This window comes from Falco punctatus (assembly GCF_963210335.1).
Source record: "Falco punctatus genome assembly, chromosome: 8".
NCBI lineage: Eukaryota > Metazoa > Chordata > Aves > Falconiformes > Falconidae > Falco > Falco punctatus.
In genome coordinates this window covers 22,979,069-22,994,007 of record NC_137588.1, presented here as the reverse complement: position 1 = coordinate 22,994,007, position 14,939 = coordinate 22,979,069, and the positions used below count along the sequence as shown (strand labels likewise).

The 14,939-nt window shown below is 35.4% G+C and overlaps 1 protein-coding gene across 1 annotated transcript in view; it reads right to left on the bottom strand.

Moving 5' to 3' along the window:
• LOC308068440 (sodium channel protein type 2 subunit alpha) overlaps window positions 1–4,521 on the bottom strand; it is an 86,150-nt gene extending 81,629 nt beyond the window's left edge. Inside the window, exon 1 of the mRNA XM_080399070.1 lies at window positions 2,654–4,521. The gene's annotated coding sequence lies outside the window, so the exon portion shown is untranslated. The remainder of the gene's footprint in view (window positions 1–2,653) is intronic.
• Window positions 4,522–14,939: the final 10,418 nt, after the last annotated feature.

The following is a 14,939-nucleotide window of genomic DNA, read 5'->3' as shown; positions in this document are numbered from 1 at the left end:
TCAGCGCTTTTAATCAGAAGTAGTAGCTGTAATAAGTAACAGCAGCTTTCCAATGAAGAGGACGCAGTTTCCTATAGATGGATTTTATGGTGGTTGACACTTGGTTTGATGGACTCACTGAAGCCACAGCTCAATGTGTATATTTGTTCTGTAAGCAGTCTGAACTAGTGAGCATCAATTTTATGATGATATTTTAAACCTTTTATTTATTTGAGGATTAAAAAGCAATATTCCCTACAAATAGCAACAGTACATATTACTGATTAACAGCTAGAAGCTAATAAAATACGGAAGAGTTACACTGAGTGGCAAATAACCTAATTAGACCTTTGAAAGTTAAGTTTCTAACTTCTAACTAGAATTTCCTGATAAAGAACAGAGTATATGTAACTTCCTGAAACTTACTTTCAATAGTCATTTTCAGAGTTCAACAAACAGATCATCTTAACAAATCAGGTACCAAATATCAGACATTTGCATTTTTTTCACCTTAGGTTTAACTCAAGCAGGGTTCAAGCAATTTTTTCATTTGTCACCTTATGGCAAGAACAGAATACGGATAAGAAGGGCCAGGATCTGCACTTTAGAGAACAAGATAACAGCTTTCTTGCCTTATAAAAAGAACTCTCTTAGCATCTGCTATTCTGTGATCCATCAAAAGTTGTGGGATTCCAGCACTGTAATTAATACATAGCATACATATAACAAATTATATAGGGCTGAGAATGTGAGCAGCAGAAGGAAATGGATACCATCAGTCAGAAAGTTCCATCTCACATCCCACCATCCTTTTTGCTTCTAAAATCCTTACTCTTCTTAAGAGTAAGGCGAATAATAAGGCGAAATAAACTTATCTCTGTGCCTGATCTTCTTAAGGTACAAGTTAACTCATTTAATGATATCTGATGAAGAAAAAGAGATGAAAACACAAAATTTGTCATTCAGCATATTGATTAAAAACCCCATGTTTTCTATACTTTCTCTTTTCCTTGATCCTTCCCCACTCCAGGTTACCTGAAAATAAAGGAAAATGACCAGACTACCACTGACAGAATCTGAGAGGGCACAGAGGAATTGTTTCATGTTCTCCATTGAAAACATGAAAGTCTCTACCTCTGCTAGCATCTAGTATTATCTAAACAGAACTTTACAAGACTGAGTTTAATTGGCACTGCTAAGAAAATCAGTACAGGCTTCTAATTTCTGCTCATTAGAGAGAAAAATCATAACCTAACAACACAAGTGTAATTTCTATAAATATCAAGTCCTAATAAACAACACATCTGTTTAAGACGTGCTATGAAGCTTCAAATTACTGCAGCAGGTCGCATTCCAGTCTTTAACAATCTTTCCACCCAAAATGGAGATGTGCAAGAAGCAAAGATTAAATATTAAACTATTAAAAAGTCCTCTGAAACTGTTTTCTTGACAAATCACTTATGAAATCAAAAACATGGTATGTTTTTAAAACAAACATCATCACTATTATAAATTATTTAATTTGAAGTTACACAAGGACACCACAGGCACAATGATTTGGCACCATAAAAAACACAAATTAAAAACTTTTATACTTAAAAACATCACTACTTTAGGTACAGGCCTCAGTTGCTGCTCTGAGTGCCACCTGAGACCAAATCCTGCTTTCTGTTTTTTGGTATGTATTGAGATGGTGTTTTGCAAACAGTAGGCTCTTTATTCTGTTGTATAGTTGGGCTTTTTTGGCTCCCCCCTCCCCTCCCCCGCCGTTTTCTCTTGGAAATAATTTCCAAAATAACGCTATGGTAACATACATAGTTTTAATGTGAATATGTGTCTGCAGAACCACAACTGGTAAAAGAATTCACATGTCAAAGTGATCTTCAATATTTTCCTTTTACCTTTAATAAATGACAGATTTAATTATTACTGATAACAATGAATGAGACAATATATCAACGGACAATAATATGAAGAAATATAATAATCCTTGTGCTGATTTCTTTCAACAGTCATATTAAGAAGCACGTATTAAACTAGACAGTAATATTACAGGCAAAATGTGAACTATCATCAGTGTGGACCTTTGGTTAATTAACAGTTGGTCAGCCTGTTCTCTCATACACACAGACAACCAACCATGCAAAAAATGGCACAGAAAGAAAATATTTTCTTATATATCTTTTCAAAATCTAGCTAATAAGGGAATTTCTTCAAATACCATATATATATTGAAAATAGCTGTTACAAACCACACAGATTTTATTCCTGGATTATCAGAATCTGAGATGCTCAGAATCTTATGAGACCTGCTGCTCCTGAGCCTAAATATCACCAGATTTTTCTTCTTAGGAAACAAGGTCACTTCTACAAAATGCTAGGAATTAATTTAGTATACCTTGATTATGAATTGATCTGATTTTGCAAGACTACTGCATCACAACATCACATTAAGAGTAAGAGGCCAGATATCAGATTTAACGAGGTTAAAATGAAAAAAAAAAAAATCACACCATCATCACAATCAGTCAGTACAAAATGGCTTTGAATTCCCTATTCCATCTTTGGCTCTACCTTAACAGCAAACCAGAGGGTACAATCTGATTCCAAAATGTGGAAAAGATTATATTGCTAAGATTTATTATGGGTACAATTAAATGTTTTGCCATCTTACCTGATTGAAAGAGAATGATAAATCACTGCAAAGCCCAGCATCCAAGAATAATATGATAATATATGTCTCCTCCTGAAATAGTCCAGGTTTCCATCCACAAAGCTTTACTAATTAATTATCATTTCTGTATTCTCTGTGGAAAAGAAAACACAGAGACCTTTCCAGAATCCTCTCTGATTCTACCTCCGCTTCCTGTTCTCAGTCTCACTCGATGGTACCCAACATATATCAGAAAACAGCTTATTAGGAGAAGGAGGGGGTGAAGGGTGGGGGAATGGAGGGGGAGAAGTGAAAAAAACGCAGCACCTAACGTGGCAGCTCCACCTACTGGTAAAGATAATGAACACGTACAAAGCGTCAGCTTAGGAGGCATCTTTATCCCAGTTTATTCTGCATTACACTTGAAACAGCTCCTGTGTAGTAAGTTCTTCCAGGCAAGAAGCGGAACAGACCAATAAAACCACAGTGACTATTGAATAACCCTATTAAAGACTTTTTTCTTAAAATAATTAAATTTAAAAACAGTTGTCTGTATACATTCAGCAGAGCACTTAGTTTTAAATGTGCTGTTTCCTTTAAAAATCCACAGGGAGACAGAACTGTAAATAAGAAAGCACACACACTGACTGCACTGCTAACTCATGTATGATGAACTTGCTGATTGTCTTGATACTCTTATTCATTAAATACTACCATGCATTTTTGGCATCATGGTAATTTCTTTATTGTGCATAAAATGTACTATGCTTATGTAAAAAGCATAGCTCAAAGTCTTTCCCTTAGACAGGATTCCTGGGCATGTGCAGATTTCCATCTGATTACCTAGGGTTCCTCTGGCCATCCTGGGAAGAATTATTAGAGCAGTGGCTCCATCATTGCCTGGTCCATGGGCAACAGTATTGAGTGAACAATGTGCTTCAGGCAACATATTCCGTTGTCCTGCATGTCAGTTTGAGGAGTATTGTGTCAGTGGAAAGCAAGATGTAGAACCGTTAAGCAATGTCTGCAAGTGTGTTCAATATAATAACTCATAGCCCTGGGTCAGAGACCACTGGAGTTCCCAACTAATTTAAAATCAAGCTACCAGCTTTATTCAGTCATGTGGGATTTAATGAACAAATGTTATTCCACAAAACAAGAAAAAAAGAGTATATGAGACAATATTTTGCTCTCTGGCAGCCCCTGTATTTCCTTTGCGTACCTTTTCAGCAGTGGCTACAGATAGCCCCTTCTCTGTCCCACTGGTCACATACTTTTGGAAGCAAGGATTCCAGGGCAGCCAGCATGTATCCAGCCTGATGGCTGCTACCGTATCACAACTACACAAAGCAGCAGTAGTGGTGACAACTGCCTACAACTGGTGTCCCTTATCTCTAATATCATACAGATACCCCTATTTAAATTAGCATACATAAACCAGAATCCTTAAGCATTTATGTTGAGTAGTCCATTTCAATTAAGCTTGCTGCATGATCGACAGATACAAACACCAAATTCCTGAATTTGGCTAATAACAGCAAACAGAAATACATTTTCAGAGGTTGTATGTATTCTGTATGTACAGAATAATCTCTGTATATTAAGTGAGAGAGATGTGCCCCCAGCTTGCAGTTGCAGCTGCATTACTTCCCTTGTTTGACTGGGGCACATTGTGATGCTCCTGATCAATCTGTTCAAACAAATCCCCCCTTTTATTTCAAAGAGACTTTGAGGGTGTGAACATATACCCCAGTTTTATATGAAAAAAATACAAATATTTGGTCTCCCTTTGATTTTATTATTTACATTTTCAAACTTCTAGAAGTAAGGAATATGTTTTTAATAAAAATGTTCATTTTTCTCTAAAGCATTGGTTTTGCTTTCATAGGTTGATGAACGGAAGATGATGTCTGGATTTTAAACTGCTTGGGAACATTGTTTTGAAACTGTGCTGTGTTTTGAAAATCAAGCCAGTCCTTGGATAGAACTTTCACTTGCTTACATGCTGCATTTCTTCTATTTATTATTTTTAATGATAAAAATTTTTCTTAGTTGTCTTTGCATGTTTTCTTTAGAAAGTCTTTATGCCATGATTAAAATATAATTATCATCTAGTAACATCATAGTTAAGATGTGTTATACATGTTGAATCTGTTTCTGCTGGAAAAATAAGAAATTCTAACCTACAGAACAAAGATTTCAACCTCATTAAAACATAGGAAACAGTCCTTAATGCCAGCAGTATAATTCCAGCAGAAAAAAGTGTGTAAAAACATGTTTTAAACCTGAGTTGGTTCAGAGATTTGATTCTCTGACAACTTTTATGACAGGGTTGTCTTAGAATAACTAATTGTTGTGTGCTAACATTCCAAAAGATGGTTAGGATAACATCGTATTACTACAGAACCCCTAGTCCTGCTTTTCTGTGGTGGTGTCCTTATATCAATTGCGTTCTTCTGTAATATACCAGTTGGCAGAATGACTATACATAATGTATTAGTCTATACCAAGATAGCCTTCTCATAGGCGTAGGTCTGATATTTGAGCAATGTTGCGTCACTGATTTAAACAGTTCAATTATCAACCCTCACACTAAAAAAAAAAAAAAAAAAAAAAAAAAGAGCCAGAAAAGTAAAGTTTTATTTGTAGAAATGATCATGCCAAACAAAGCCATGGCAAATATTCATTTATTAATATGGCTCATATATGGCTCATATTCTTTTTTAATCAATGTACAGGATTGCCTGTATAGTTCATTGAAACCAGTCAGAGTCTTTGATTTAATGAAACAGAGTTTGAATCGAGTTCTTAAGAATTCCTTTGCCCTTTTTTGATCTACCAGTGAAACAACAGGGCTGAAACAAATAATTATGCAATATGCATAAATACACATTTATACTATAAATACACCAAACCATTTATATGGAACAACTTCCCCACACACACTCTTAAATTTCTTAACATGAAAATTTAATTTTAAAAAATCATCTTTCACCACAAATCTATATAAAATGTATATATGCAATGCATGCTATGCAAGTACATGTATATATGCAATATGTGTATACCAAATATATACATACGACGTATACAAAAGCTCTCTCCCTCCTTTCTTCTGCCTCACTACACCCCACCGAATAGTTAACTGCCAGATGTGAAAATCAGAAGTGGTCATTCAAAAGACAACAACAAATAGACTATTTTGACAAATGTCATTTATAACAATGCCAGCCTGGCACTGGTTTCAATTTAAAATATTAGTACAACTTTTAAAGAATCATCACTGGAAGTTTATTTCAGAAGTTACATTTAACAATATAACTTGAAAAGCCCTGACATTTCTAAAGAATCTGTTTGTCTGGGAATCCTGCCCCAGGTGCAGTTATGCTTTCAGTCATGAGTGAATAAATGCAAAGCTATTCAGTAACTTTTAACTAAACAGCTGAAACAGAAATGTTGAGGTATCTTAGTTGGAAAGAGAAAAATAATTTTGAAGTGCTAAACATGACTGGATACTGCTCCTGTATGAGGTCTCATATAAGGGCAAGTCCTGTACATAGCCTGCATGTAACTACTCAGCAACACAGACATCAGCTTGTTTTAACATCAAATATTTTGTTTGACTAATAGCATTATTTTCAGGCAATAGTTATCTTGAATAATTCTCAGGCACTTCTGTGAATATTAACATAGTTAAAGGCATCAAAATATAAGACATGTTGTTATAACTATTCCTTCAACTACTTACCTGTATTAGCCTTTGAAAGTGACCTCAACAGCAGTATTTAGCTAAGTGTGGTGGATATGATTTTAATTCAAGTTCAAGACTGGCTGACACAAGTGTATAAACCTATTTTTCCACCTTTGGTTTCTCTCTTTTTCTTTCTCCTTTTGTCTCTAGAGTGCAAAATAAGAAAAACCCTGCTTTTGTACCAGAGTTAATAATGCATATTTACAAGCCATGGACCTGATATAGTGGCTTTCCAGCTAATAATCTGCCTGCCGCATGGGGTGGTAAGCAAATTTTAGGGAAGGCAATACACTCAACTGCAGTGGAAGAATCCGGTCTAACATTTAAGGAAGATCTGTGGTAGGCTGGCAAAGGAGTTTCTGCAGTGTCTGTCTTTTTATTCAAAAACATGTAGGTTGCACATGTGGAATTTCAAAACTGGGAAAGAAAATACAAAAAGTGGCAAGCAGTCAAATGCTATAGCACAGAACTGCAGAACTTCTTGAAATAAAGAGGAGCCTGAGGCTATGCCTCAACTCCAGTCCTCTCTGTAGGATCAGTGAAAACATAATGTTCTGTTTGTATAGGATCACTTAGAAGTATAAGGACTTCATAGTATCTTAAGTCTTTGACTGCTCAAGTAGTTTAACAGGCCATAAAGCATACTATCTGAACAATTATCTGCTTTAAGGTATTCATAATAATATCATAATAAAGATATGTGATTAGCAATCTGTACTTTAACAGTTATAGCTTTCAATAACAACAGAATAGTTCTAACATTAATGTAACTACTAATAGTTAGACCTTTTCTATTGTTGCAGAAAAACGATATGAAGGCCATACCAAATAATTCCACCATTTTAGTAATAAGAATTAAAAATAAGTCTCCAAGCATAAACCACTCTGACCACCTTCCACATGTGCCTAAGTGCTTCCAAAACATTAATCTCCAGTTACAACTTTCCTGTCATTCAGATGAACTACAATCAAAATTATAAAATTATTGTGAGCTGAACTAATTGTACACAACAATCAAAGCTAAGAGATGTCTTAAAATATTCACATTATATATACAGTATATACATATACACACACGCTTTAAGTATATAGAGTAGGATTCTTTTGTATCTATGTTTTGAGTAAATAAGATCATCATATGAGACTGATATCTGTTTAGTCTAGTGGTTTAACAGTAGCCAGTGCCACAGGTTTCTAAGTTCAAGACAATTAGCAGCAGACAATAATAAAATAACTGGTCAGTAAAAAGATTTTTTCTTATGCCAGTAATCCTCAGTCTAGAGGTGGGTCTAGCTAGCGTGATACTCGGTTGCAGGAGCTTCACAGCCAACTTCACTTGGCATTGTTAATTACTTAGTGAGAGAGCGGGTGAAAAGTTCTGTAGGTTAACTGGGAAAATGTAGCTTTCCCACCATGTACATGCTAGATGTTTCTATCCTCTAGCACGTAGCACTGCATCTGTTGCCACCACAATAAGTAGTTTAGGAATTTCTAAGTGCTAGAAGCAACATTCCTTCTAATCTTGTTAATCTTGCTTGATAACACTTCTTTTGTATGTTTCAACACAACAAAGGAGAGTTGTAGAAGGCAACTAATTCAATAGGAAATACTTTTTTGTATGACACATAACTTAAGAATTTACAGATATACAGGCTCAGGAGGATTCTGAAAACCACTAAATATTTATGTGAGTAATAAGAGTTAGAATAGGGAGCAGGTGCTGACCCAGATAATAAGGTTTCAGTATCTAAGGCCTGGAAGCTTCTTGTGTAACTTCCAGAACATAACGTATGTTTGTATCTCAGTTCCTCACCTATGGAATGGAGATAATAATTCCTGACTTCAGAAGGGGCTATAGGATAAACTAATTTTGTTAGCCAGCCATGCTGTAGAGAGCAAGACTGAAGAAGTATTTTAATATTCCTTGTAATGCCCAAAGAGGCCAGACAGGCCTAGGAAGTTGCTGGTTTAGGCACTATATATATATATATTTTCACAGGACACAGAGCATGTTCAAAAGAATCTACTATATATGTATGACAAGACCAATAAAGAAAGATGAAATGCAAGCAAGCAATTTCAGAGTGAACAAATACAATTTCAGATAGACAGATTTTAAGAGATGGACAAATGAATTAAATGATACCTCTGCAACAAGTGCAGTAGTGCTCGCAGAGCTAGTAACAAAATGTAATAATGTTCTCCCAGGACACCTATAAACAGAAAGATTGCATTCATATGTTTTCATTCCATTTATTGCTACTGAGTCATGTGGTTTAATTGGTCAGATGAAAGGTAATCATCACTTGGAGAGAGGGGAGGTTTTGTTAAGCAAACCTCAAGTTATGATTTATTTATTTGCCAGTCTTTAAAAGCTGGAATGTCTAGAAGAATTGCTCTGTTTAATAACATACACTTGCCAAGCTGATTTTGCATTAGACGGTTTCTCTGCATCTCACAGTAAGCCTAGCAGTTATCCACACTAAAAATAGTACCATTATAATTAAACCATGAAAATATACTATGCTGAGAGAAATGATACAAAATTTCAAACAGTTGACTCTAGTATTTTAAAGGAAAATAACTCTACTTTCATCTACTTTCAGCCACGAATGATAAAGATACAGAACATGTAAACTCTTTGGTGCATTGAATCATGAAGTTAGCACAAGTGAATGCCTTAATGGTTCTGACTATGGGCATACTAATGTCTCAAAGAGCAAATGGAAGTGATATGTACTTTCAAAAACTGTTGTACACATTCCTTTTCAAATCTGTCTTCACCATTGGCCATTAAAAGTGACTTCAGTATTAGCCCTAGGCAGCCAAGAAATGACTGGCTTTACAATTTGAAAACACGAATGTGATTTAACATATTCTATTTTTCAAAAGTAATTATCAAGATTGCCAAATAGTTTTCATCACGTAGAAAAATGTTCAGAAATCTTTTAAATTCCAAAGCTCTCTTTCCTCTTTGGCAGACATAAAAAACTGGCAGCCTGCAGTAATACACCTCAGATGCAAAGACGTCAGATATGAAAGAAATGTAATAAAATTAAAAGATTGCCAATTTTTAGTAGTCACCAGGGTAATTTCTGTTAAAGTAACTCTGGAACAGGTCAAAAAATATGCTTCATATTTAGAATCATCTTAAAGTTCAGTTTCACTTCAATGAGTAATTTGCCAAGTTGACTCTCAGACGTTAAAGGCAAGAATGATAGGTTTTCTGATTTCATGAGAACTAAACAAAGACTGATAAGTTTTGATTGAGATTCATTTATGTCTTTTAATAAGATGACACTTCAAGGAACCATGAACCTGCTCACTCTGCAGACCTGTCTTTTGCCTTAGCAATTTACAGATTCAGGTCTAGAGTTTAAAAGTTGAGAGATTTATGGATAAAAAGACAAGGAAAAGTAAGGGTTCTAAATATGTGAAACAGCTATTTCTTTGAGGCATGTAAAAGACAAGCGTAGATAAGTGTCTGTTGGCCAGAATAGCTATTGGCATTACTCCTTAGGCTTAACATCCCATGCACTGTGGAAACTGAAGGTTGACCTTTTGCTCCATCTCTTCCGGGTAAATGTTTTTGCATGATTTAATAGAATGGTTATTTTTTATACAGATGACTGTTAGCCATGCTCTGAGAGGAAAAGAGAAATTTGTGGTAGAAAGGAGCTCTATCAGCCTGGTTGAATAAGCAGAAAGACTCCTCTAGCTATCCTAGTTTTTAAGATATTTAAATAAAAAAATCAGAAAATCAGAAAATGAGATTTATTCAAGGGATATTTTTATGCCTATACAATTACTATTACAATGATTACTTAACCCATAAATAAACGATGTTTGTAGGTGTTGTTGGAGAGCTTTAGTAGATGCAGAACCACCTCTGACAGATTCACTGAGTTTTGTTGATTCTTACAGTGTTCTGAATTTTTCACAGAAAAACCTCTTTATTTTCTCATGTACTTGTAACTGGGCAAGTTTGTGCCACTGACAAATGCAGTCTTTATAGGAAAATGTAAACTTAGAAAATTCCTGTGAATTTCAGCAGTTAATTTTTTATTGTCTTTCACTTATTGTGGCATTTTATTGTGGTATATATGAGATATTATCATATTTCATTTTCATTGTACTCTTCACAGAGATACAGAAAAGCAAATCTATCTTTGCCAATGAGCTTTACTATTAAGATGTCATTGTCATATACCTACAGATTAAAAAATTGAAAGAGTGATAGGCTGTAGAAGGATTAAGATTACAGAATATAAAAAAGAATAACAGTTTCTTTGAGTTTGGGAGAGAGAAAACAGTGTTTATAATGGAGCTGAAATGCATATTTCTTCCCAGTACTCCTTTAACTGAATGGCTGCTCTACAGCTAAGTATTATATATTAGTATTATTATAAGTAATACAGATTCATACAGCCTCAAAATCTCTTATAATACTTTTATCTCACTTTTAATATCGCAGATATTATTAATTCAAATGATCTTTGGGTTTTTTAGATAGCATAGAATTTTTTGTTTGGTTTGTGAAGTAGTTTAAATTAATATTCGAAGTTTTAATGTTACATATGCCAATGAAATAACTGTTTTGTGAAAAGTACATTCAAGGGGTGACTTCATTAAAGTAAGCTTTAGAATATCACCTTCACCAATATAGGTTTATAGTAGGCCTAAATCCTTTCATGGTACATTTCCATGTTTATACAAAGTTGCCAAAGTATATTCACAAGCATTTAAAGTCACATGACCTTTAGACCTTTAGACTCCGGGCATTTCGAGTGCCAGGTCCCCTGGGATGGCAGAGTGCGCTTCAGCACCGCGGACAGCGCCCGACCCCACCCCCCTCCCACCCCCACCACCCCCGCCGTTCAGGCGCTGCTATAGGGGTGAGTAAAAATCGTCTGTATTTTTCAGTGAAATCCTTTTTCAAGGTATAACTACTACTTTTTATATAAATTAGTATTACAGGGGATAGGGGAAAATTTCCTTAAAACAAGGTCAAATGAGAGCGTATTTTTTTGTGACAATAGGATTTCTAAAATACTCAGTCTATGCTCACACATGAGGTATTTTGACCTATTATCATTACTTGAACTATTTTCGGACTTTGGAGTTCTTTCATGGTCTAAGATCCCATTGTAGGGATTGGTCAAGCACACAAATTGATCTTTTTCCTGAAGAAGTGTCACTCCATGGATTTGTGATAACCGTGAAGAATGGTTTAAGCTGATACAAATATGAGATGCTACTGAAAGGGAGTCTCCCCAGCAACTTCCCTGTCTTGACATTAGTGATCATTTTGATGAGTTAGATCGTGGATCCCAATTAAAAAAATCCATGTGTTTCATCTAGATGCATTCCTAGTTAACTTTTGCACTTTTTCCTCTCCCAATCCCCATGTTTTGGTGCAATGAAATTTTCCTCCAGAGCTGAGAATTGTTGAGCCAGCCCTGCATGCAGGTGTGTGCTAGCTGTTTGACGTGACAAAGCAGGTTTAAGAGATAGAAAGCTTTTAAGGAAATAGAGAGAGAAAAGTAGATACACTCAGCTATATAGCTCTCCAGTATAAGGCATGCTTTAGTAACAGTAAATCCAAAACTGCTGTCAGGTGGATCATGGCTAGAGACAACTGAGGTGAGGCAGACAACTTGTATATTAGTCTTTTGCAACTAATAGCTTCCAGAGTATGAAAGAGCCATTTCAGGATGCTATAAAATTCAGGACAGCCTGGGATGAAAATAAGCAAAACAGATCACCACAACGAAATTTTTCTTGAGCAACAATGTAACAGTCCTTGTTAAATCCAAGCAACAATTCCTTTCATCTTACGGGGTTTTTTCCCTCTGGCTTTTTATAAAGATATAAATGTAATTTATATTTTGCAGAATCAATAATCAAACAGAAAAAAAGTAGGTGCTCTTATTCTCAACCACTTGTAGTGGTGTTTCTGAATAAAGAATTACTTCTTCATTTTTAAACATAATGGCATTAGTACATAGTGAAACAAAGACATCTGGCAGAACCTTTAGTTTTCTGCAATTATTTGTGTACAGATGTATCCAAATACCTACTTCATTATTTCAAAAAAAAGTTTTGCAGTTTAAATCTCAAACCAATTTTTAAGAATATATAAGCATTCGTTAGTCCTAACCTACTTACTTCATTTAAAAGCTGTGTAATCAAGGGCTAATATACGACTATAAAACAGAAATACAGTTTTGACGGCGCAAGAACCCGGCCGAGCTCCCGTCGGCGCCGGCAGGTGGCGCTCGCACGCAGCGTGCCGCCGCCTGCCTCCCCCTCAGCCTTTCCCTCCCCTTCCTCTTTTATTCCCCACAACCAATTTTCTGATCGATGCTGGGATTCAAAGAGTGAATCTCTAGAACAGGAAGCAGGCGAAGTGACTACAGAATACTGCAGAGATTCCTTTGTTGCTTTCATGGCGAGGTTCTTTCTTTACTTCTTCCCTTTTTCATTTCAGTGAAATTAAGAGTTACAAGCTTCTTTTCCCAGGAACCTGAACCTGCAGTAGAAGGAGCCTCATCATCTACAAGTGTATGGATATTTCTTATACCATGATTTGTAATTCTCTTTTGATCAGGTAAGACAATACAATATTTAATTAAAATGCTTAGTCAATAGATTCCAGTTATTTTGTACCAAGATTCTTCTCCTGTGGTGCCACACCTAGCTTTCAATTAATATTAATAGAACAAGAGGAGAGGCAGTAATAGCCATCTTTGCCACTGCATGGATTTTTCATAGTATTTAATTAGGTCTTAGCACAATAATAAAAAATGTTGTTGCTCTTGGGAGTTCTCTGGTCCTATGTATTTTTAAGATTGTGTGTTTATAATTACAATTGAGTTTGTATTTTTCATCCTAATAGTGGTAATTTGTTGCTGTTGTTTTGAGGTGGTCATCCACAAGTGTTCTCTTTTTCTGCTGGAGGCTATATTGGTGCTGTATCCAGAATACAAATTGGACTGTAATTTAAAGCATACAATTAGATCTCTGGTATTACCCAGTTTTAATGCAGAAATGTGCTGTTGCTTCTTTATACCATATTCAGTCAGAGGCTTTCTTTACTTCCTAAATTCATCATTTTGTTTCTGTGAGGTATAGGAGATTTACAGGATTTTCCCCTCCCTCATCTCCCAAAACAGCCTCTCCCTGATGGAAGACAGAATGGAGGACTTCTCTGTGACTAAACATGGTTTTGCACTGCTGCAAATGTCATATGCAACACATGTGTTTTGTGAATCATTTTATAGATATAAGAATGATTTTTTTATTGTAAAAACTTAATTCCATATTGCATGAGAAAGGAAAAAATATTCCTTTCATCATCTTTTTAGATGATACATACTGGGAGAGACAGCAGAATGACTCAGGAGGTGGGAAGCTCATGCAGTACCCCCGACTCTTCTTTCAAACCTCCAGTTTTTTTCTTTTACAGCAATAATTTATTTAGTCAGGGAAAAATAATGTAGAAATGCAATGATTTACATAGTCATAAACCAGAGAAAGGGCTCTGTAGCCAGTATGTGAGAAAAAAGAATATGTGATTAGTTTAAATGCATTTTGCTTTCTATTATAAAGTGGTAAGTAGGAAAGCACTTAATCTTACCTGTGAAAAGGTAAACTTTATTTTTTAGTGGTGATTAGTGAAGCAACAGAAAATTGCCTGTTGGGATTTGAATGCTAGATGCTGCCTTGGCTTTAGATGATTCCCTAGATACATGTGAAATGTTAAGAAGGTTCACAGCATTCTTGCCACCTATGCTCATTTGGATTTTTCTGACCAATGTTTACAATATGTATATATGGGTATGGCTCAGCCATTGTAATGTCTGAAGATATCTTGACTAGATGGTAAAGGATCATCCATTCTTGAATAGATCTGGAGAAAAGACTAATAATCGCATCCAAATGCTCTGCAATTTCCTCCAGTGACAAAAGCATTAAATAAATGATGTTCTCTTATGTCTATAGGCCCCAATTCAACAACAAAAAGGCATGTCAATAGGATGACTCACGTTATTAGTATTAGGCAAGTAGATAAGTACCTGGCTCTGTTCTCTTGATTTTTAGACTACACCAATGTTCAGGGAGAGAGTATTTTTTTTTAATCACAGAAATTTTGCAGTTCATAAAATGCAGTTAGTAGGGTAAACAAACATATAGCTTTAAGATGAGTTATAGATTTACTTTCACATTTAAAAAATAAAAAGAAAATCCACTTGGCTTCTGCAAGCCTTAAAGGAAAATATTGAAGCTGAATTCTTACAGATTTTGAGTATGTTACTTGTGAACATTAGTCTTGGGGAAATATGAACACATAAATAGTGATATTGCCTCAAAGCATGATCCAGTTACCCTTCAGAGGCAATGAAGTCGGATGTTTCTGGAGGACTTCAAGTGAAAGTTGTCCCCAAAAGAAAGCCGGCCCTGGGAGGGCCTATTGTAAAACTTAATTTTAGGAGATATTTAAGCCCTTTTGTTAGTATTGTTCATCTGAACGACTCTAATTGAAGTGTACTTTCT